Source organism: Hyla sarda, chromosome 6 (genome assembly GCF_029499605.1).
Source record: "Hyla sarda isolate aHylSar1 chromosome 6, aHylSar1.hap1, whole genome shotgun sequence".
In the NCBI taxonomy this organism is placed as follows: Eukaryota; Metazoa; Chordata; class Amphibia; order Anura; family Hylidae; genus Hyla; species Hyla sarda.
This window is the reverse complement of record NC_079194.1, coordinates 256,573,596-256,597,048: the sequence shown is the minus strand read 5'-3', so window position 1 is coordinate 256,597,048 and position 23,453 is coordinate 256,573,596.

Sequence of the window (23,453 nt, the reverse complement as noted above, 5' to 3'; positions counted from 1 at the left end):
CTGTCCATAAAAGGGACACTGCGGAGTTGGAAAGGGTGCAGAGACGCGCGACTAAACTAATATGGGGCATGGAACATCTTAGCTATGAGGAGCGATTAAAGGAGTTACAATTGTTTAGTCTTGAGAAGAGACGTTTAAGGGGGGATATGATAAACGTATATAAGTATATTAATGGCCCATACAAAAAATATGGAGAAAAACTGTTCCAGGTTAAACCCCCCCAAAGGACGAGGGGACACTCCCTCCGTCTGGAGAAGAAAAAGTTTAGTCTCAAGGGGCGACACGCCTTCTTTACCGTGAGGACTGTGAATTTATGGAACGGTCTACCTCAGGAACTGGTCACAGTAGGAACAATTAACAGCTTTAAAACAGGATTAGATACATTTATGGAACAAAATAACATTAATGCTTATGAAGAAATATAAAATCCCATCCCTTCCCCAATATCGCGCCACACCCCTACCCCTTAATTCCCTGGTTGAACTTGATGGACATATGTCTTTTTTCGACCGTACTAACTATGTAACTATGTAACTATGTAACTATGTAACTATGTTCCAGGAATGTATCTAATCCTGTTTTAAAGCTGTTAATTGTTCCTGCTGTGACCAGTTCCTGAGGTAGACCGTTCCATAAATTCACAGTCCTCATGGTAAAGAAGGCGTGTCGCCCCTTGAGACTAAACTTTTTTTCTCCAGACGGAGGGAGTGCCCCCTCGTCCTTTGGGGGGGTTTAACCTGGAACAGTTTTTCTCCATATTTTTTGTATGGGCCATTTATATACTTATATACGTTTATCATATCCCCCCTTAAACGTCTCTTCTCAAGACTAAACAATTGTAACTCCTTTAATCGCTCCTCATAGCTAAGATGTTCCATGCCCCATATTAGTTTAGTCGCGCGTCTCTGCACCCTTTCCAACTCCGCAGTGTCCCTTTTATGCACAGGTGACCAAAACTGAACAGCATATTCCAGGTGAGGCCGTACCAATGCTTTATAAAGGGGGAGTATTATGTCCCTGTCCCTTGAGTCCATGCCTCTTTTGATACATGACAATATCCTGCCGGCTTTGGAAGCAGCAGCCTGACATTGCATGCTATTCTGTAGTCTGTGATCTACAAGTACACCCAGATCCTTCTCTACCAGTGACTCTGCCAGTTTAATCCCCCCTAAGACATACGACGCATGCAGGTTATTAGTACCCAGATGCATAACTTTACATTTATCCACTGTCACGATGCCGGCTGGCAGGTAGTGGATCCTCTGTGCCAGAGAGGGATTGGCGTGGACCGTGCTAGAGGATCGGTTCTAAGTCACTACTGGTTTTCACCAGAGCCCGCCGCAAAGCGGGATGGTCTTGCTGCGGCGGTAGTGACCAGGTCGTATCCCCTAGCAACGGCTCAACCTCTCTGGCTGCTGAAGATAGGCGCGGTACAAGGGAGTAGACAGAAGCAAGGTCGGACGTAGCAGAAGGTCGGGGCAGGCAGCAAGGATCGTAGTCAGGGGCAACGGCAGAAGGTCTGGAATCACAGGCAAGGAACACACAAGGAACGCTTTCACTGGCACTAGGGCAACAAGATCCGGCGAGGGAGTGAAGGGGAAGTGAGGTGATATAGGGAAGTGCACAGGTGTAAACACTAATTGGAACCACTGCACCAATCAGCGGTGCAGTGGCCCTTTAAATCGCAAAGACCCGGCGCGCGCGCGCCCTAGGGAGCGGGGCCGCGCGCGCCGGGACAGAACTGACGGGGAGCGAGTAAGGTACGGGAGCCGGGGTGCGCATCGCGAGCGGGCGCTACCCGCATCGCGAATCGCATCCCGGCCGGAGGTGGTAACGCAGCGCCCCGGGTCCGTGGAACCGACCGGGGCGCTGCAGTGAGGGAAGTGTAGCGAGCGCTCCGGGGAGGAGCGGGGACCCGGAGCGCTCGGCGTAACAGTACCCCCCCCCTTGGGTCTCCCCCTCTTCTTGGGGCCTGAGAACCTGAGGATCAGACTTTTGTCCAGGATATTGTCCTCAGGTTCCCAGGACCTCTCTTCTGGACCACAACCCTCCCAATCCACTAAAAAAAAAGTTCTTCCCCTGACCTTTTTAGAGGCCAAAATCTCTTTAACAGAGAAGATGTCCGAGGAGCCGGAAACAGGAGTGGGAGGAACAGATTTAGGAGAAAAACGGTTGAGGATGAGAGGTTTAAGAAGAGAGACGTGAAAGGCATTAGGGATACGAAGAGAAGGAGGAAGAAGAAGTTTGTAAGAGACAGGATTAATTTGACACAAAACTTTAAAAGGACCAAGATAGCGTGGTCCCAACTTATAGCTCGGGACACGGAAACGGACATATTTAGCGGAGAGCCATACCTTGTCTCCAGGAGAAAAAATGGGAGGAGCTCTTCTTTTCTTATCTGCGAATCTCTTCATGCGAGAAGAAGCCTGTAAGAGAGAATTTTGGGTCTCTTTCCATATGGTGGAAAGATCACGAGAAATTTCATCCACAGCGGGCAGACCAGAGGGCAAGGGGGTAGGGAGGGGGGGAAGAGGGTGACGGCCGTACACCACGAAAAACGGAGATTTGGAGGAAGATTCAGAGATTCTGAAATTATACGAGAATTCGGCCCAAGGTAGAAGATCTGCCCAGTCATCCTGGCGGGAGGAAACAAAATGTCGTAAATAGTCACCCAAGATCTGGTTAATTCTCTCTACTTGTCCATTGGATTGAGGATGGTATGCAGAAGAAAAATTTAATTTAATCTTGAGTTGTTTACAGAGAGCCCTCCAGAATTTAGACACAAATTGGACGCCTCTATCCGAGACGATCTGTGTAGGCAACCCGTGAAGACGAAAAATGTGTACAAAAAATTGTTTAGCCAACTGAGGCGCTGAAGGAAGACCAGGAAGAGGGATGAAATGTGCCATTTTGGAGAATCGATCAACGACCACCCAAATAACAGTGTTGCCATGGGATGGGGGTAAGTCAGTAATAAAATCCATACCAATCAGAGACCAAGGTTGTTCGGGGACAGGTAGAGGATGAAGAAAACCAGCGGGCTTCTGGCGAGGAGTCTTATCCCGGGCACAGATAGTGCAGGCTCGCACAAAGTCCACCACATCAGTCTCTAGAGTCGGCCACCAATAGAAGCGAGAGATGAGTTGCACAGATTTCTTGATGCCCGCATGACCTGCGAGATGGGAGGAGTGACCCCATTTGAGGATCCCAAGGCGTTGGCGTGGAGAAACAAAGGTCTTTCCTGGAGGAGTTTGCCTGATGGAGGCTGGAGAAGTGGAAATCAGGCAGTCAGGAGGAATGATGTGTTGAGGAGAGAGTTCAATTTCAGAGGCATCTGAGGAACGAGAGAGAGCATCGGCCCTAATGTTTTTATCAGCAGGCCGAAAGTGAATTTCAAAATTAAATCGGGCAAAGAACAGAGACCACCTGGCCTGACGAGGATTCAGCCGTTGGGCAGACTGGAGGTAGGAGAGGTTCTTGTGATCGGTGTAAATAATAACTGGAAATCTTGATCCCTCCAGCAGATGCCTCCATTCCTCAAGTGCTAATTTAATGGCTAGAAGCTCTCGATCCCCGATGGAGTAGTTCCTCTCCGCCGGAGAGAAGGTCCTGGAAAAAAAACCACAAGTAACAGCATGCCCGGAAGAGTTTTTTTGTAGAAGGACAGCTCCAGCTCCCACTGAGGAGGCATCAACCTCCAATAGGAAGGGTTTAGAAGGGTCAGGTCTGGAGAGCACGGGAGCCGAAGAAAAGGCAGACTTGAGTCGTTTAAAGGCGTCTTCCGCTTGAGGAGGCCAAGACTTGGGATCGGCATTTTTTTTTGTTAAAGCCACAATAGGAGCCACAATGGTAGAAAAATGTGGAATAAATTGCCTGTAATAATTGGCGAACCCCAAAAAACGTTGGATGGCACGGAGTCCGGAGGGGCGTGGCCAATCTAAGACGGCAGAGAGTTTATCTGGGTCCATTTGTAGTCCCTGGCCAGAGACCAAGTATCCTAGAAAAGGAAGAGATTGGCATTCAAACAGACATTTCTCTATTTTGGCATAGAGTTGATTATCACGAAGTCTCTGAAGAACCATACGGACATGCTGGCGGTGTTCTTCAAGATTGGCAGAAAAAATCAGGATATCGTCCAGATATACAACAACACAGGAGTATAGTAGATCACGAAAAATTTCATTAACAAAGTCTTGGAAGACGGCAGGGGCGTTGCATAGACCAAAGGGCATGACCAGATACTCAAAGTGTCCATCTCTGGTGTTAAATGCCGTTTTCCATTCATCCCCCTCTCTGATGCGGATGAGATTATAAGCACCTCTTAAGTCCAGTTTGGTAAAAATATGGGCACCTTGGAGACGATCAAAGAGTTCAGAGATGAGGGGTAGGGGGTAGCGGTTCTTAACCGTGATTTTATTAAGACCGCGGTAGTCAATGCAAGGACGTAGAGAGCCATCTTTTTTGGACACAAAGAAAAATCCGGCTCCGGCAGGAGAGGAGGATTTACGGATAAAGCCCTTTTTTAAATTTTCTTGGACGTATTCAGACATGGCAAGAGTCTCTGGGACGGACAGAGGATAGATTCTGCCCCGGGGTGGAGTAGTGCCCGGGAGGAGGTCAATGGGACAATCATAAGGCCTGTGAGGAGGTAGAGTCTCAGCTTGTTTTTTGCAAAAAACGTCCGCAAAGTCCATATAGGCCTTAGGGAGACCGGTTACATGAGGAAGCACAGGGACACGGCAAGGTTTACTGGGAACCGGTTTTAAGCAGTCCTTGGAACAAGAGGGCCCCCAACTCTTGATCTCCCCAGTGGACCAATCCAGGATTGGGGAATGGAGTTGAAGCCAGGGAAGTCCAAGAAGGATTTCAGAAGTGCAATTGGGGAGGACCAACAGTTCAATCTTTCATTGTTTACACAATTGATGTAGAGGGGTCTGGCGAGACTGGTCACCGGGATGTTGAACCTGTTGACGAGAGAGGCTAAGATGAAATTTCCTGCAGATCCAGAGTCCAAGAAGGCCACAGCAGAGAAGGAGAAGGCAGAGGCAGACATCCGCACAGGCACAGTAAGACGTGGAGAAGCAGAGTAGACATCAAGGACTGTCTCACCATTGTGCGGAGTCAGCGGACGTCTTTCCAGGCGGGGAGGACGGATAGGACAATCCTTCAGGAAGTGTTCGGTACTAGCACAGTACAGGCAGAGATTCTCCATGCGGCGTCGTGTCCTCTCTTGGGGTGTCAGGCGAGACCGGTCGACCTGCATAGCCTCCACGGCGGGAGGCACAGGAACAGATTGCAGGGGACCAGAGGAGAGAGGAGCCGGGGAGAAGAAACGCCTCGTGCGAACAGAGTCCATATCCTGGCGGAGCTCCTGACGCCGTTCGGAAAAACGCATGTCAATGCGAGTGGCAAGATGGATGAGTTCATGTAGGTTAGCAGGGATTTCTCGTGCGGCCAGAACATCTTTAATGTTGCTGGATAGGCCTTTTTTAAAGGTCGCGCAGAGTGCCTCATTATTCCAGGATAATTCTGAAGCAAGGGTACGGAACTGTACGGCATACTCGCCAACGGAAGAATTACCCTGGACCAGGTTCAACAGGGCAGTCTCAGCAGAAGAGGCTCGGGCAGGTTCCTCAAAGACACTTCGAATTTCCGAGAAGAAGGAGTGTACAGAGGCAGTGACGGGGTCATTGCGGTCCCAGAGCGGTGTGGCCCAAGCCAGGGCTTTTCCAGACAGCAGGCTGACTACGAAAGCCACCTTAGACCTTTCAGTGGGGAACTGGTCCGACATCATCTCCAAGTGTAATGAACATTGGGAAAGAAAGCCACGGCAAAACTTAGAGTCCCCATCAAATTTATCCGGCAAGGATAGTCGTATTCCAGAAGCGGCCACTCGCTGCGGAGGAGGTACAGGAGCTGGCGGAGGAGATGATTGCTGGAGCTGTGGTAGTAACTGTTGTAGCATAACAGTCAGTTGAGACAGCTGTTGGCCTTGTTGCGCAATCTGTTGTGACTGCTGGGCGACCACCGTGGTGAGGTCAGCGACAACTGGCAGAGGAACTTCAGCGGGATCCATGGCCGGATCTACTGTCACGATGCCGGCTGGCAGGTAGTGGATCCTCTGTGCCAGAGAGGGATTGGCGTGGACCGTGCTAGAGGATCGGTTCTAAGTCACTACTGGTTTTCACCAGAGCCCGCCGCAAAGCGGGATGGTCTTGCTGCGGCGGTAGTGACCAGGTCGTATCCCCTAGCAACGGCTCAACCTCTCTGGCTGCTGAAGATAGGCGCGGTACAAGGGAGTAGACAGAAGCAAGGTCGGACGTAGCAGAAGGTCGGGGCAGGCAGCAAGGATCGTAGTCAGGGGCAACGGCAGAAGGTCTGGAATCACAGGCAAGGAACACACAAGGAACGCTTTCACTGGCACTAGGGCAACAAGATCCGGCGAGGGAGTGAAGGGGAAGTGAGGTGATATAGGGAAGTGCACAGGTGTAAACACTAATTGGAACCACTGCACCAATCAGCGGTGCAGTGGCCCTTTAAATCGCAAAGACCCGGCGCGCGCGCGCCCTAGGGAGCGGGGCCGCGCGCGCCGGGACAGAACTGACGGGGAGCGAGTAAGGTACGGGAGCCGGGGTGCGCATCGCGAGCGGGCGCTACCCGCATCGCGAATCGCATCCCGGCCGGAGGTGGTAACGCAGCGCCCCGGGTCCGTGGAACCGACCGGGGCGCTGCAGTGAGGGAAGTGTAGCGAGCGCTCCGGGGAGGAGCGGGGACCCGGAGCGCTCGGCGTAACATCCACATTGAACCTCATTTGCCAAGTGGATGCCCAGACACTTAGTCTATCCAAGTCATCTTGTAACTTATGCACATCCTCTATAGACTGTACTGTGCTACAAAGCTTGGTGTCATCTGCAAAGATTCTACCTCCTCAAGTCCTCATAGCTGATGGACCACCGCGATTTTACCGCAGTGGTCCCATTCAGCTCCACAGAGCTGTCGGGAAGTATTTCTGAATGTTTTAGACCGGTGATCAGATTTGATTGCCGTGTCTAATGGGTTAATACCGGGCATCACCGGGAACAGTGAGGTCCGGTATTAGTCAGGGGTCACGACCTCTCCATAGTGCCGGGACATTACAGCTATTGCTGGGGTGACCCCGAGCAAAGTTTTACACGTCCCCTGTGCTAGTTTATTTTTGTGTAATTATTTTGCTACTTGCACAAACCTTGAGCATCTATACTAAAAATTTGCAGTTGATAGATTGAGGTGCACTGCATAATTAGCTCTACCGTAGACCGCAACTTAAAATTCAAGATGTGATCTTCTATCAAAAATTACACAAAAAAAAAAAAAAAAAAACATGCAAAATATGCAAAATAGAGCCTTTAAAGGGGTATTCCGCCCCTAGACATCTTATCCCCTATCCAAAGGATAGGGGATAAGATGTCAGATCGCCGCGGTCCCGCTGCTGGGGACCCCTGGGATCCCCGCTGCTGCACCGCGCTATCATTACAGCACAGAGCGTGACGTCACGGCTCCGCCCCTCGTGATGTCACAGCCCACCCCTTTCAATACAAGTCTATGGGAGGGGGACGTGGCGGTCGTCACGCCCCCTCCCATAGACTTGCATTAAGGGGACGGGCCGTGATGTCACGAGGGGCGGCGCCATGACGTCACGCTGCTCCGTCCCCCGTATCGCCCGTCATTACGCACAGAGCGAACTTGCTCTGTGCTGTAATGATAGCGCGATGCCGCAGCGGGGATCCCAGGGGTCCCCAGCAGCGGGACCGCGGCGGTCTGACATCTTATCCCCTATCCTTTGGATAGGGGATAAGATGTCTAGGGGCGGAATACCCCTTTAAATAGTGTATATATGATGATGAATCTCTCCCAATGTGTGTACAGTGCAGGAACCTGAAGAAGCTCCTGTCCTCCACATAGACAGTGATTACAGCTCCCAGCAGATCTTTCTTACTTTTATATGTAATGACTTGCTTTATCTATATTAGTTATCTACTTATTTTTCTTTAATCCTCACTTTTTCCTATTTTTGAATGACATTTCGGGGGCTATAGAACCAATTACCAGGTTTCCATAAAGTTATGGACTCAATATACAATAGTTTCAACATACAATGGTAGTCCTGGAACTGATTAACCCCTTAACGATGCCAGACATAAATGTACGTCCTGGTGAGCAGGTACTTAACGCACCAGGACGTACATTTACGTCCTGTACATAACCGCAAGCATCGGAGCGATGCTCTGATCATGCGCGGCAGGTCCCGACTGCTGATGGCAGCCAGGGACCCGCCGGTAATGGTGGACATCCGCTATCGCACGGATGTCTGCCATTAACCCCTCAGATGCCGTGATCAATACAGATCACGGCATCTGCAGCATCGCCGTCACTAAAATGGATGATCGGATTGCCCGCAGCGCTGCCGCTGCAATCCGATCATCCAGAACAGCAGACAGAGGTCCCCTCACCTGCCTCCGCTGCCTTCCACGGGTGTGATTGAGCAGACAAGAGCAGAAGATGACCGATAATACTGATGAGTGCTATGTCCTATGCATAGCACTGAACAGTATTAGCAATCGAATGATTTCTATAAATAGTCATCCATAAAGTGTAAAAATAAAAGTAAAAAAAATTTGAAAAACCCCCTCCCCCAATAAAAACGTAAATAGTCCCATTTTCCTTATTTAACCCCCCCCCCCAAAAAAAAAAGTGTAAACATTTTTTTTCATATACATATTTGGAATCGCCGCGTGCGTAAATATCCGAACTATTACAATATAATGTTAATGATACCGTACGGTGAACGGCGTGAACGTAAAAAAAAATCCAAAATAGATGCTTTTTTATAACATGTTATTCCCCAAAAAATGTATAAAAAGTGTATTAAAAGATTTATATAAGTAAATATGGTATCAATAAAAAGTACAGTTCACAGTGCAAATAATGAGCACTCATACCGCCGCTTATACGGAAAAATTAAAAAGTTATAGGTCTTCAAATTAGAGGGATTTTAAACGTACTCATTTGGTTAAAAAGTTTTAGTTTTTTTTTTTAAGCGCAACAGTAATAGAAAATTATATTATCATGGGTATCATTTTAATTTTATTGACCCAAAGAATAAAGAACACATGTCATTTTTACCATAAATTGTACGGCGTGAAAACGGAACCTTCCAAAATTTGCTAAATTGTGGTTTTCTTTAAAATTTCCCCACACAAATAGTATTTTTTTCGCTTGCGCCATACATTTTATGGTAAAGTGAGTGATGTCATTACAACAGGCAACTGGTCGCGCAAAAAAACAAGCCCTCATACTAGTCTGTGGATGAAAATATAAAAGAGTTATGATTTTTTGAAGGCGAGGAGGAAAAAACGAAAACGTAAAAATAAAATTGTCCGAGTACTTAAGGCCCAAATGGGCTGAGTCCTTAAGGGGTTAATATTGTAACTTGAGGGACCACTGTATTGAGTAAAGTTCACTATCACTATCTCAGTGAAACCGACCGCTGGAGTGTCTGGGTGAAAGGAAAAGTTAGGGTCTTCTTGGGCGCACACCAATGGTGACGTGGGGTAACCGCTGACACCGTGTTATAAAATAACAAAGGGATTTAATTCATAGACAACGCGTTTCGGAGGTCCAAGCCCCCTTTTTCAAGTACATGCAATACAAGTAACATGCACTACATATATACACACCATTTAAAAGGCCTGTGAACCGGTCCAAGTGATGATGCAAGCGTGGGTCAAAGAATCACATCCAGTTCAGATTGTCTGGCTAATTCCATTAAATATCTGGGTTTGATGTGAGGGTATAAATATACGTGCTGGCCAGGTAATATTAATAAAAGGCACTTGTGGTGCATGTGGCAGGTGCTTTTTTAAGCTAGAAGCCTACACAAAACACAAAAGGTTGCTGGTTCTAATCCCTCCTCGGGACAGCATTTTTAATGGTGATTTAAATTGAAATAATAATGAAAAACAGCATTTAGTAACAGATTTAGAATTAGAGTGGGGAAGAGGGGCAAGGGATAGGAGGTCGGGATAGGAGGTCGAGATAGGCAGTCAGGATAGGAGGTCGAGATAGGAGGACGGGATAGGAGGACGGGATAGGAGGTCGGGATAGGAGGACGAGATAGGAGGACAGGATAGGAGGTCGAGATAGGAGGTCAGGATAGGAGGACAAGATAGGAGGACGGGATAGGAGGACGGGATAGGAGGTCGGGATAGGAGGACGAGATAGGAGGACAGGATAGGAGGTCGAGATAGGAGGTCAGGATAGGAGGACAAGATAGGAGGACGGGATAGGAGGACGGGATAGGAGGACGGGATAGGAGGTCAGAATAGGAGGTCGGGATAGGAGGACGGGATAGGAGGTAGGGGTATGAGGATGGGATATGGGGTTGGGATATGACAACAATATAAGAGGATGGGATATGAAGTCAAAAGCTTTCTCTGTTGATTTTCCTCCACAACAAGGATTAGGAAGGAAAAACTGGGCAACGCCGGGTACTCAGCTAGTACCATATAAAACCAAAAGATAGTGTTTCTAAAACAATGCAAATGTCTATTTCATACACATGTATAATTCAGATTTTAAACTTTTTTACAATGCTAATAATGTTAGTTACAATGTATAGATATTAATAAATAATACCAATACTATGGAACCAATAGTTTGGTATGTATGTATAGGAGTTGTACCAAATACAAGGATCTGTGTGATGTGGATCTGTGTGATTCTATGATGCAGGCTTAGGAGCTGACCCCACGTCATAGCTGGGTGGTCCCAGCTATGGGACCCGTGTCTAATGCTGGACATCACTGATCGTGGTGATGCCCAGCATTAGCTGCATAGACGCCACGATCAAAGTTGATTGCGGCATCTAAAATTAAAGTAAAACAGTCCCGGCAGCTCAGGGGAGCTGATTGGGACCACCGGGGTAAAACTGCAGTGTCCTGATCAGCTGAGAGGACAGTGGAAGGGCCCTTACCTACCCCCTCGCCATCCGATCAATAATCTGCTGCTCCATTCAGGATTGCATATAATAGTTCCGTATGGGGACTAAAAAATTGTAAAAAAAAATTAAAGTAAAAGCAAAAAAGATAATACATGTGAATTAACCCATTTGAAAAGTTTGAATCAGCCCCCTTTTCCCATAAAAAAATGTAAACAAAAATAAACATATGTGGTATCGTCGCATGTGTAAATGTCCGAACTATAAAAATATAATGGTAACTAAACCACATGGTCAATGGCGTATACGTAAAAAAAATCAAAAATTGCATATTTTTGGTCACTTTGTAGACCCTAAAAAAATGTGTAAAAAGGGATCAAAAAGCCCTATCAAAACAAAAATGGTACCAATAAAAACTAGAGATTACAGTGCAAAATATGAGCCCTCACATATCCCTGTATAAGGAAAAATAAAAAAGTTACAAGGGTCAGAAGAAGACAATTTTAAACATACTGTTTTATGTGCAAAAAGTTATAATTTTTTAACAGAAGTAAAACAAAATCAAACATATATAAGTTGAGCATCATTTTAATCGTACGGACCGACAGAATAAAGATAAAGTGTCATTTTTACCAAAGAGTGCACTGCATAGAAACGGAAGCCGGCAAAAATTACAAAATGGTGGGGGTTTTTCAATTATTTTTGGTTTCCCTTTTGGTTTCCCATAGATTTTGTGGTGAAATGATTGATGTCATTACAAAGTAAAATTGGTAGCGCAAAAAACAAGCCCTCATATAGGTCTGTAGGTGGAAAACTGAGGAAAAAACTAAACTGCAAAAATTAAAAAATCCTTAACCCCTTAAGGACCCAGGACGTACTAGAACATCCTGGCACCCTGGGCTTTAAGGACCCAGGACGTACTAGTACGTCCTGGTGTTTCTCCGGTATCTGCCGCGCCCCGGGCAGAGATCGGAAGCGGATGCCTGCTGAAATGCTTCAGCAGGCATCCAGGGCAAATGCCGAGGGGGGCCATGTAGGCCCCCCATGTCGGCGATCGCCGCAAATCGCAAGGGAAATCGCCCTTGCGATCTGCGGCGATACCGGGCTGATCGGGTCTCTGGGACCCGACCGCCCGGTAATTTCGCATGATCCCGGCTGTCACAGACAGCCAGGACCATGCTAACGTATAGGAGCGAGGTGGCAAGCCTGCCACCTCCTCCTATCCCCTGCGATCTGTCGGTTAACTAACCGACCAATCGCAGGAGGGGGGGCGGTTACTTCCTCCCGTCCTGCCCGGCCCCTGAAAGTCCGGAGAGGACGGGAGGAAGACCGGAGGACGCGGCGGGGGACGGGGGAGTGCTGGGGACCGGCCCCGGTACTTACCTCGTCCCTGAAGACCCGGATCCCGGCGAGGAAGATGGCGGCGGCGGCGACAGGTGAGTTGATCTTCAGCCGCGGTCGGGCCCTTTACAGCAATGCACGTCGCCGTAAAGCGACATGCATTGCTGTAATGGGACCCTGTAAACTACAACTCCCAGCATGCCCAGACAGCCCTTGGCGTCTGGGCATGCTGGGAGTTGCAGTTTTGCAACATCTGGAGGTCCACAGTTTGGAGACCACTGTGCCCTTCCAGATGTTGCAAAACTACACATCCTCAGCATGCCCTTACTGTCCAGGCATGCTGGGAGTTGTAGTTCTGTAACATCTGGCCCTTCAGATGTTGCAGAACTACAACTCCCAGCATGCCTGGACAGTTTTGGCATACTGGGAGTTGTAGTTTTGCAACATCTGGAGGGCTGCAGCTTGGACACCACTACACAGTGGTCCCCAAACTGTTCTCCTCCAGCTGTTACGTAACCACTACTCCCAATATGCCCTTCGGCTGCCTGGGCATGCTGGGAGTTGTGGTTTTGCAACAACTGGAGGCACACTGGTTGGGAAACATTGTCTGTTTCCTAACTCAGTGTTTCCCAACCCGTGTGCCTCCAGCTGTTGCAAAACTATAACTGCCAGCATGCACTGATAGACTGTGCATGCTGGGAGTTGTAGTTTTGCACCAGCTGGAGGTCCCCCCCCCCCCCCCCTGTGAATGTACAGGGTACATTCACATGGGCTGGGGCTTACAGTGAGTATCAGGCTGCAAGTTTGCGATGCAGCAAATTTTGCGCGGCAGCTCAAACTTGCTGTAATCCCCCGCCCGTGTGACTGTACCCTAAAAACACTACACTACACTAACACAAAATAAAATAAAAAGTAAAAAACACTACATATACACATATCCCTACACAGCCCCCCTCCCCTCCCCAATAAAAATGAAAAACGTCTGGTACGCCACTGTTTCCAAAATGGAGCCTCCAGCTGTTGCAAAACAACAACTCCCAGTATTGCCGGACAGCCGTTGACTGTCCAGGCATGCTGGGAGTTTTGCAACAGCTGGAGGCACCCTGTTTGGGAATCACTGGCGTAGAATACCCCTATGTCCACCCCTATGCAAATCCCTAATTCAGGCCTCAAATGCGCATGGCGCTCTCACTTCGGAGCCCTGTCGTATTTCAAGGAAACAGTTTAGGGTCACATATGGGGTATCGCCGTACTCGGGAGAAATTGCCTAACAAATTTTGGGGGGCTTTTTCTCCTTTCACCCCTTATGAAAAGGGGAAGTTGGGGTCTACACCAGCATGTTGGTGTAAAAAAAAAAATTTTTTTACACTAACATGCTGGTGTTGCCCTATACTTTTCATTTTGACAAGAGGTAAAGGGGAAAAAAGCCCCCCAAAATTTGTAATGCAGTTTCTCCTGACTACGGAGATACCCCATGTGGGCGCAAAGTGCTCTGGGGGCGCACAACAAGGCCCAGAAGGGAGAGTGCACCATGTACATTTGAGGTGATTTGCACAGGGGTGGCTGATTGTTACAGCGGTTTTGACAAACGCAAAAAAGAAAAAAAAAAACACATGTGACCCCATTTCGTAAACTACACCCCTCACGGAATGTAATGAGGGGTGCAGTGAGAATTTACACCCCACAGGTGTCTGACGGATCTTTGGAACAATGGGCTGTGCAAATAAAAAAATTTGTACAGCCCACTGTTCCAAAGATTTGACAGACACCAGTGGGGGGTAAATGCTCACTGTACCCCTTGTTACATTCCTCAAGGGGTCTAGTTTCCAAAATAGTATGCCATGTGGGGGTTATTTTACTGTCCTTGCACCATAGGGGCTTCCTAAATGCGACATGCCCCCGAGCAAAATTTGCTCTCAAAAAGCCAAATATGACTCCTTCTCTTCTGAGCATTGTAGTTCGCCCGTAATGCACTTCATGCCAACTTATGGGGTACCTCCATACTCAGAAGAGATGGGGTTACAAATTTTGGGGGGTATTTTCTGCTATTAACCCTTGCAAAAATGTGAAATTTGGGGGGAAACACACATTTTAGTGAAAATTTATTTTTATTTTTTTACATATGCAAAAGTCGTGAAACACCTGTGGGGTATTAAGGCTCACTTAATTCCTTGTTACGTTCCTCATGGGGTCTAGTTTCCAAAATGGTATGGCATGTGTTTTTTTTTTGCTGTTCTGGCACCATAGGGGCTTCCTAAATGCAACATGCCCCCCAAAAACCATTTCAGAAAAACGTACTCTCCAAAATCCCCTTGTCGCTCCTTCGCTTCTGAGCCCTCTACTGCGCCCGCCGAACACTTTTCATGGACATATGAGGTATGTGCTTACTCGAGAGAAATTGGGCTACAAATACAAGTATAAATTTTATCCTTTTACCCCTTGTAAAAATTCAAAAATTGGGTCTACAAGAACATGCGAGTGTAAAAAATGAAGATTGTGAATTTTCTCCTTCACTTTGCTGCTATTCCTGTGAAACACCTAAAGGGTTAAAACGCTGACTGAATGTCATTTTGAATACTTTGGGGGGTGCGGTTTTTATAATGGGGTCATTTGTGGGGTATTTCTCATATGAAGACCCTTCAAATCCACTTCAAACCTGAAATGGTCCCTGAAAAATAGGGAGTTTGAAAATTTTGTGAAAAATTGGAAAATTGCTGCTGAACTTTGAAGCCCTCTGGTGTCTTCCAAAAGTAAAAACACGTCAATTTTATGATGCAAACATAAAGTAGACATATTGTATATGTGAATAAAATAAAATAAATATTTGGAATATCCATTTTCCTTACAAGCAGAGAGCTTCAAAGTTAGAAAAATGCTAAATTTTCAAATTTTTCATCAAATTTTGGGATTTTTCACCAAGAAAGGATGCAAGTTACCACAAAATTTTACCACTATATTAAAGTAGAATATGTCACGAAAAAACAATCTCGGAATCAGATTGATAAGTAAAAGCATTCCAGAGTTATTAATGTTTAAAGTGACAGTGGTCAGATGTTCAAAAAATGGCCGGGTCCTAAGGTGTAAAATGGCTGGGTCCTTAAGGGGTTAAAGGGGTACTCCGCACCTAGACATCCAAAGGATAGTAGATAAGTTGTCTGATCGCAGGGGTCCCGCCGCTTCACAAATAGGCAGTGCCATTACGTCACAGGCCCCTGCATCGCCAGTCTTCAGGCATGGAGTGAAGCTTGCTCCGTGCACCAGATGACAGGGGTGCTGCAGGGAGATCGCGGGGGGGGGGTCCCAGCAGCAGGACCCCGCCATCAGACATGTTATCCCCATCCTTTGAATAGGGGATAAGATGTCTAGGGGCGGCGTACCCCTTTAAATGGTTAAACAAAAACCCTGACCATCGCAAACTGTGGTATTTTAGAGTTAATTTGACTATCCTATATTCTCAGTTGACATATAAATAACATGCGTGCCAAGTTTTCTCTAAATATCTTCAGCCATTTGGAAGTGATGCTGGAACACACACACACACACACGTGCACACACACACACATACACTGAGTTTTATAAATATAAATATATATATATATATATATATCTTAGAGAATTGCTCATAATACATAGTTACAAATAAAGTTTAAAAAAAGATGAATTTCAGCCTGTGGATAGGAGAGGGCATGGAAAAAAGTTTGGGTAAAAGTTAGAACTTTGTTTACCTTCAAGGCATGAACAAATCTGCCAAAATGGAAGTTATGCAAGAACAGAATGCTCACCAAGACTAAAAAGTTAATTAACACCACCAATATTAGCAGTATTAGATGACACCCTGATGTTTTAAAAGGAAAGCTGACATTCCCCCTAGAGATGAGCGAATTTCCAAATTTATTCGTGGCAAATCGCTATTAAAAACAGCTATTTCTGTCCTACAGAGAGCCTGGCTGTAACATACATAGGGTGTGTGCTGGGTTAGTGAAATAATACTGTTATTCAGTATGACATGCAGATCAGAGGCGTCGCTAATAGAATCACGGTTGCATAGTGACACAATGACATATAGTGGCTGAATGACAATGCCTGGAGTTGGCGGCAGCATGAGGAGAACATGTAGTGGCTGAATGACACAGCGTGGGGGTGGCAGCAGCAGCATGAGGAGACCATATAGTGCCTGAATGACACAGCGTGGAGGTAGCGGCAGCAGGAGGAGACCATATAGTGCCTGAATGACACAGCGTGGAGTTGGCGGAAGCATGAGGAGACCATATAGTGGCTGAATGACACAGTCTGGAGGTGGCGGAAGCATGAGGAGACCATATAGTGGCTGAATGACACAGCCTGGAGCTGGCATCAGCATGAGGAGAACATATAGTACAAGAAAAAGCAGAAGGCACTCACGTTTTGATGCTGTGCAGGTTTCTTTATTTCATGTGCTTAAAAGTCCATTTGCGGGATGCCGGAGCAGGGTCAGGCCAGCGTAGTGGTAATGGTCATATCGCGCCTCATCTCTGGCGCTTCGTCAGACCACGGTCAGACCAGGCCACTCACTGAATGAGCACCACGAGACACTTGCAGTACTCCTGAAGCCTCCACTCCCCCACCTGTCTAATCACAGCTATCCCAGCGTTAGGGCTCCAAGAGACGACTCAGTGCCGACCCATCTCTTTTACTACTACCATGAGGAGAACATATGGTGTCAGAATGCGAGTCCTGAAAGTGACCCGTTGCAGTGGGTGGCAATACCAATACCCGGTGACGAAGGTGGGTTAAAAAAGCAGCAAGATAAGGTAAACTCCGCAGTACAGGTCACCTGTCTAACCCAGGAAGAAGTACGGTGCCACCTACAAAAAATCAAAACAGACAAATCACCAGGTCCAGATGGCATTCACCCCCATGTTCTAAAGGAATTAAGTAATGTAATACACAGACCCCTATTTTTAATATTCAGGGACTCTATAGTGACAGGGACTGTTCCCCAGGACTGGTGCAAGGCAAATGTGGTGCCAATATTTAAAAAGGGGTCAAAAGGTGACCCCGGGAATTATAGACCTGTTAGTTTAACCTCGGTTGTATGTAAATTGTTTGAGGGTTTTCTAAGAGATGCTATTTTGGAATATCTTGATAAAAATAAATGTATGACTCCGTATCAGCATGGATTTATGAGGGATCGGTCCTGTCAAACTAACCTGATCAGCTTTTATGAAGAGGTGAGCTCCAGACTGGACCGGGGCAATCGCTGGATGTCGTATATCTGGATTTTTCCAAAGCATTTGATACGGTTCCACATAAAAGGTTGGTGCATAAAATTAGAGGGATTGGGCTGGGGGAGAATGTGTGTAAGTAGGTAAGTAACTGGCTCAGTGATAGGAAACAGAGGGTGGTTATTAATGGTACTTAGTGGGGTACCACAGGGGTCCGTCTTGGGACCTGTTCTGTTTAATATATTTATTAATGACCTTGTAGAGGGGTTGAATAGTAAAGTAGAAATCTTTGCAGATGATACTAAACTCTGTAAAGCGGTAATCACAATAGAGGACAGATGAGGCAGATGAGGTTCAACACTGATAAATGTAAGGTAATGCAGATGGGGAAGAAAAAATCCGGGCTGGGATTATATATTAAATGGGAGCACACTTGGGATGACTGACGTGGAAAAGGGCTTAGGAGTCTTAGTTCACAGTAAATTTAGCTGTAGTGACCAGTGTCGGGCAGCTGCTGCATCAATAGGGGCATAGATGCCCACGAGAAGGAAATAATTCTACCGCTGTACAAATCACTATCAGACCACACATAGAATACTGTGTACAGTGCTGAGCACCAGTGTACAAGAAAGATATAGTGGAGCTGGAGAGGGTTCAAAGACGGGCAACCAGGGTAATACGGGGAATGGGAGGACTACAGAACCCAGAAAGATTATCTTTAGGGTTATTTAGTTTAGAAAAAAGAAGGCTTAGGGGAGACCTAATAACTATGTATAAATATATCAGGGGACAGTACAGAGATCTCTCACATGATCTATTTATACCCAGGACTGTATCTATTACAAGGGGGCATCCTCTACGTTTAGAGGAAAGAAGGTTTCTACACCAGCACAGACGGGGGTTCTTTACTGTAAGAGCAGTGACATTGTGGAATTCTCTGCCTGAGGAGGTGGTCATGGTGAACTCTGTAAAAGAATATAAAAAGGGGTCTGGATGCATTTTGGGAGAATAATATCCAGGGATTTATTCTGATTGCCATAATTGGAGTCAGGAAGGAATTTTTTACCTCTAGTATGAGGGTTTTTTGCCTTCCTCTGGATCAACTCAACTCAGTAGGGACTTATTAGGGTTATAGGTTGAACTTGATGGACTCTGGCCTTTTTTCAACCTTATGAACTATGTTACTATGTTACTAACTTGGCATCAGATGTGTGGCATCAGGTGGGTGGCAGGATCAGAATAGTAGCTGAGGAAGGTAGACAGAAGAAAACAGTCTCTTTTGTAAAAGTGTTAGTGTGCAAGTATTGAGGATATGCATTACATAAAACTTAAGTTTTAATAATATGCTTAGGATAAAATATATGGACCCCAATTTTTTTTTAATCAAACAAAAGGAAAGGTGTGCAAAAAGCACCATGTGATGCAAAGACCTCTAAAAGGTGGAAGAGAACAACGTATGATCCATTGTAACTGGTGGGGGTAAAAACTTCCCCTGTAAGGCCCTACTCTCGCCCTATTAATTCCCTTCTTGGCAAGTGTTACTCACCCTAAAAAGTGCGGCCCCACACTGGAAACTCTCTCTATTTCCACCTAAAAACCCTGGGAAATGGCAGTGTTTGTAGGGGGAAATAGGGAGAGGTTCCTGAGTGGGGCCACCCTTTTTAGGGCGAGTAAAACTTGGAAAGAAGGAAATTAATAATGCGAGAGTAGGACCTTATATGGGAAGTTTTTACCTTCACCGGTTACAATGGACCATACGTTGTTCCCTTCCACCTTTTAGAGGCCTTTGCATTACATCAATACTTGGTGGTGTAGGTGGCACATGGCATTTTTTGCACACCTTTCCTTATGTTTGATTTAAAAAAACTTTTGAGTACATATATTTTATCCTAAGAAAGGTTAAGTTTTAGCTAATGCATATCCTTAATACTTACTTGTGGTCTGATGGCGAGGAATGTCTGTAACTGGGCAGCAGCACCTTAAACATGTTTTGCACTATTCATATTTGTGAAGTGTTGGTGTGGCACCATGGTCAAACTACTCTGATACATCAGGCATTGGTGGGTGAAAATCCTGGCTGATCCATGCCTGATTCATCTTCACAAAGGTCAGTCTCTCATTTTTCGTGGACAGACGGGTTTTCCTGAGGGTTACCATGGCCGACGCTGCACTAAACACCTGCTCTGATAGCACACTACTGGCTGGGCAGGACAGCTTTTCCAGGGCAAACTCTGATAGTTGCAGCCACAAATCATGTTTGGCTGCCCAGAAGTCCAGCGGATCTCCTGGTTCAGGTCCTGCTGCTCCAGGTCTACCTGCTGCTGATGAGTTGCTATACTATGCGGGTGAAGAAAGGTACTCAGCGACTGTAGACTCAGGCTGCTGCTGATGGAGCTAGTACTGCTCCTGCCACCCCATCCCTCCCCAGCAGCCATGGCAGTGGAAGGTGAGCGCAGAGGGCCCTCGGTGTCAGACCTGCGAGAGGATGGATGATGGCGCAGATAGGCATCGGCCAACTGACTACGTAGGATGTCTCTGTAGTAGGTCAGATTGTCCTCACTCTCAGTGGGTGTAAAAAATTTTGTGGCGGTAGCAAGGGTCCAATAAGGTGGAGAGCCAGAAGTCATCCCGCTGCCAAATGGTGACAATTCCACAGTCACTACGCAAGCAAGTGAGCATGCATGGTGCCATTTGTGCAAGTGACTCGGAGGGACTCCCTGCCTCCATCTCCACTGCATACTGCCACGGTGTATCTGGGTCCTGTGTCTCGCCTTCCTAATAACCCTCTAGCTCCTCCTGCTCCTCCTCTCCTGTCAGATGACTAGAAAAACCACCCATCTCGCGAAACCTAAACTGTGCTCCACTGTGCCCCTCCACCTCCAGTTCAGCCCCCACAGGGCTCATGTGGCGGTGAGATGTAGGCACCATGTCTCTAGTGCCCTGACCAGCCATCATTTCCAACACGTGTTGGAATAGATGAAACAGTGTAGTCGCACACTGTCACAGGACCAATGGCCTGAGAGCATGGAGGCAGAAGCGGCGTGAACTGTCCAAGTTGCTGTTGTGGCTGTGCAGGAACCACATTCAGCCAGTGGGCCATAAAGTACATGTATTGTCCCTGACCATAGCTACAGCTCCACACGTCGGCGCTGCCATGCACTTTGGTACACATCGACAGGCTCAAGGACTGGCCCACCTTCTCTTCCACAAAATTGTGCAGGGCTGGTACTGCCTTCTTCGCAAAGAAATGACGGCTTGGGACTCTCCACCATCGCTCGGCACAAGCCATCAGTTCTCTGAAAGGTGCAGAGTTCACCACTTGAAAAGGGAGGGACTGCAGCACCAGCAACTTAGACAGGAGCACATTCAGCTTCTGTGCCGTTGGATGAGTGGGCACATACTGTTGTCTCTTGGACATGGCTTCGTCGATGGATTGCTGGCGAAATGACTGACTCGAAGTAGGAGGAGCAGGAGCATCTGGAGCGACAGAAGAACGGTATCACACACAGCTCCCTTCGGCTGAGGTGGTGGAGCCTTGGCTGGCTGAATCAGCCACTGGGTGATGCAGCAGGCTGGTCCACCACATCGGAGCCACAGTTCTCCCAGGCCGCTTTATGGTGATGCTGCATATGTTGACGTAGGGCCGTGGTGCCAACATTGGGACCCTGGTCACGCTTCACCTTCTGCCGACACATCTTGCAAGTGGTCATGTTAACCTCCTCCGGATGCTTGATGAAAAAATGCCACACCGCCGAGCAGCTGATTTTCCCACCAACAGTCCGCACTACTGCTGCCAACTCCAGGAACCTGTTCCACTACTTCCTGGGAAGGTAGGCTGCTGCAAAGCAGGTGGTCTTCCCCAGGCACGTTTGGCTCAAGACTTTCACCCTTCTGCCACCATGTGACTGTCAACCATGCTTCCACCTTGCTGGCTCAGCTACTGCCTCACGGGCAACCTGCAACCCTCTTCTTCTGATGATGATGAAGCCCCTACTGCACCAGTCTCCCAAGTGCGAACGGCTTCATCATTATCGAGTTGTGTCTGCACGTCACTGATGTCCTCCTCAGGTTCCTCAACAGTGTCTGCTTCGGGAGCCTGAATGCTCGCAGCACCATCTCCCACAGCACTCTCTTCATCACTACTTGCCCGCCTTGCAGAGGAAGTGGCAGATGTCTCCTCCAGTTCTTGGCTGGGCAGTAGCTGCTGACTGTCCTCTAAATCGTCCTCACTAAATAGTGGAGCTGAACCCACAGAATAAGATACTTCTGTGGGGGAGGGAACAGCATAGGACAGAGGCAATGGGAGGACAGGGACTACTCCCGGGCCATGCCAACTGAGGGTTGTGTCTGAGGAACCCACCGACTGTTGACTGGGGGTGTCAGATGTCACTTGTGATGAAGTGGATGACCGTATTAACCAATCGATGACGGCAGCTAGATTCCTGGTCGAGACACGACCGCTAGCTGATACAAGGAGCTCAGGCCTCTCGCTGCGACTCCTGCTGCCAATCGCCCCCAGTCTGCTGTGACATCTGCCTGATGAATTTAGGCCTCTGCCACTCTTCTGTGCACGTCCTGGCACTTCTCTGCCTGAATACTTAGCGCGTATATAAGGGGAGTACAATACACTCCACTACGCTCAAAACAGTATTTGTCTACAACACCAGTAGGTGTGTCCTTTTGCCTGGCCTTTCACAGTATATAGGCTCTTGAGACTTTTACAGGAACAAAATAGTACACCAATTAGATGTACGTATGTTGTATGCACTTCTGAGGGGAGGACAATGCGCTACAGTATGCTTAAAAAAGAATTTGTGTACAACACCAGCCGGTGAGTACTTTTGCCTGGCCTTTCACAGTATCTAGGCCCTTGAGACTTTAACAGGAACAAAATAGTACACCATTTAGATGTATGTATGTGGTATGCACTAATGAGGGGAGGACAATGCACTCCAGTACGCTTAAAAAAGTATTTGTGTACAACACCAGCAGTCAGGGCCGGATCATCATTGGCACTCATGGAGCGCCTGCTCCGGGCCCCGCGCCCGCAGGGGGGCCCCCGTCGCATTCGGGATATCCCTGTGTCCCGAAAAATCTTTTCAGGACACAAGGATGTCCTGATGGTTACCTCTCCGCGGTGGGCCCCCGCATTAACTTTCAAAATGCTGGGGCTGCCGGGAGGTAGCGCGCGCAGGGACGTCACTGACGTCCCGTGCGTGCACCCGTAGGAGAAAAGCGGAGCATCGAGGAGGACATGCGCACATGGTAAGTGACCAGCGGCACGTCATCTTCAGTGTTCCGACCTCCATTCCTCCGGTCCCGGGATCTACTGCTATGGCCCATAGGCCATAGCAGTAGATCGTGACCCCGGTCCCCGGGCAGGTGGAGCGGTGGTCGAAACACTGAAGTGGGGCAGTAAACAGGCATACAGCCTCCAGCCATACACTATATGGCTGAAGGCTGTATGTCTATGGGGGAACTATACTGCACCTAATGTGGGGAACTATATGTCAGGTCCGAGGCCTGATTATTAAAATCCTATCTGTGTATTATAAATTATAACTGTGTGTGATGGATTATCCAAGACATGGAGAGAGGTCATTCAGACGGTGTGTCCTTTTGTGTATAGCATTTTATTGGGGGTTTGGCTGTTTGTTTGTATCTCCTTTGAAGTCAGAGGCTATTTTGAAGCAGCAGGATGTAAGGGGAACTCTGGTCCCATCATATAATCAACCAGATAAGAGGGCCAGGAACAGAGATGCCCCCCCCCCCTGGTGGGATCAGAGGGGAGGGGGGAATGGACTCTCCCTCCAAAAAGGTGACAAGACCATCCTAAGAACAGCTGGAACTCACTCTCATGAGCTGCTATATCATCATGCTGTAAGAACTTCATCTTTTGTTTTCTGAACTTGTCTTGCTAAACTCTTTTATAT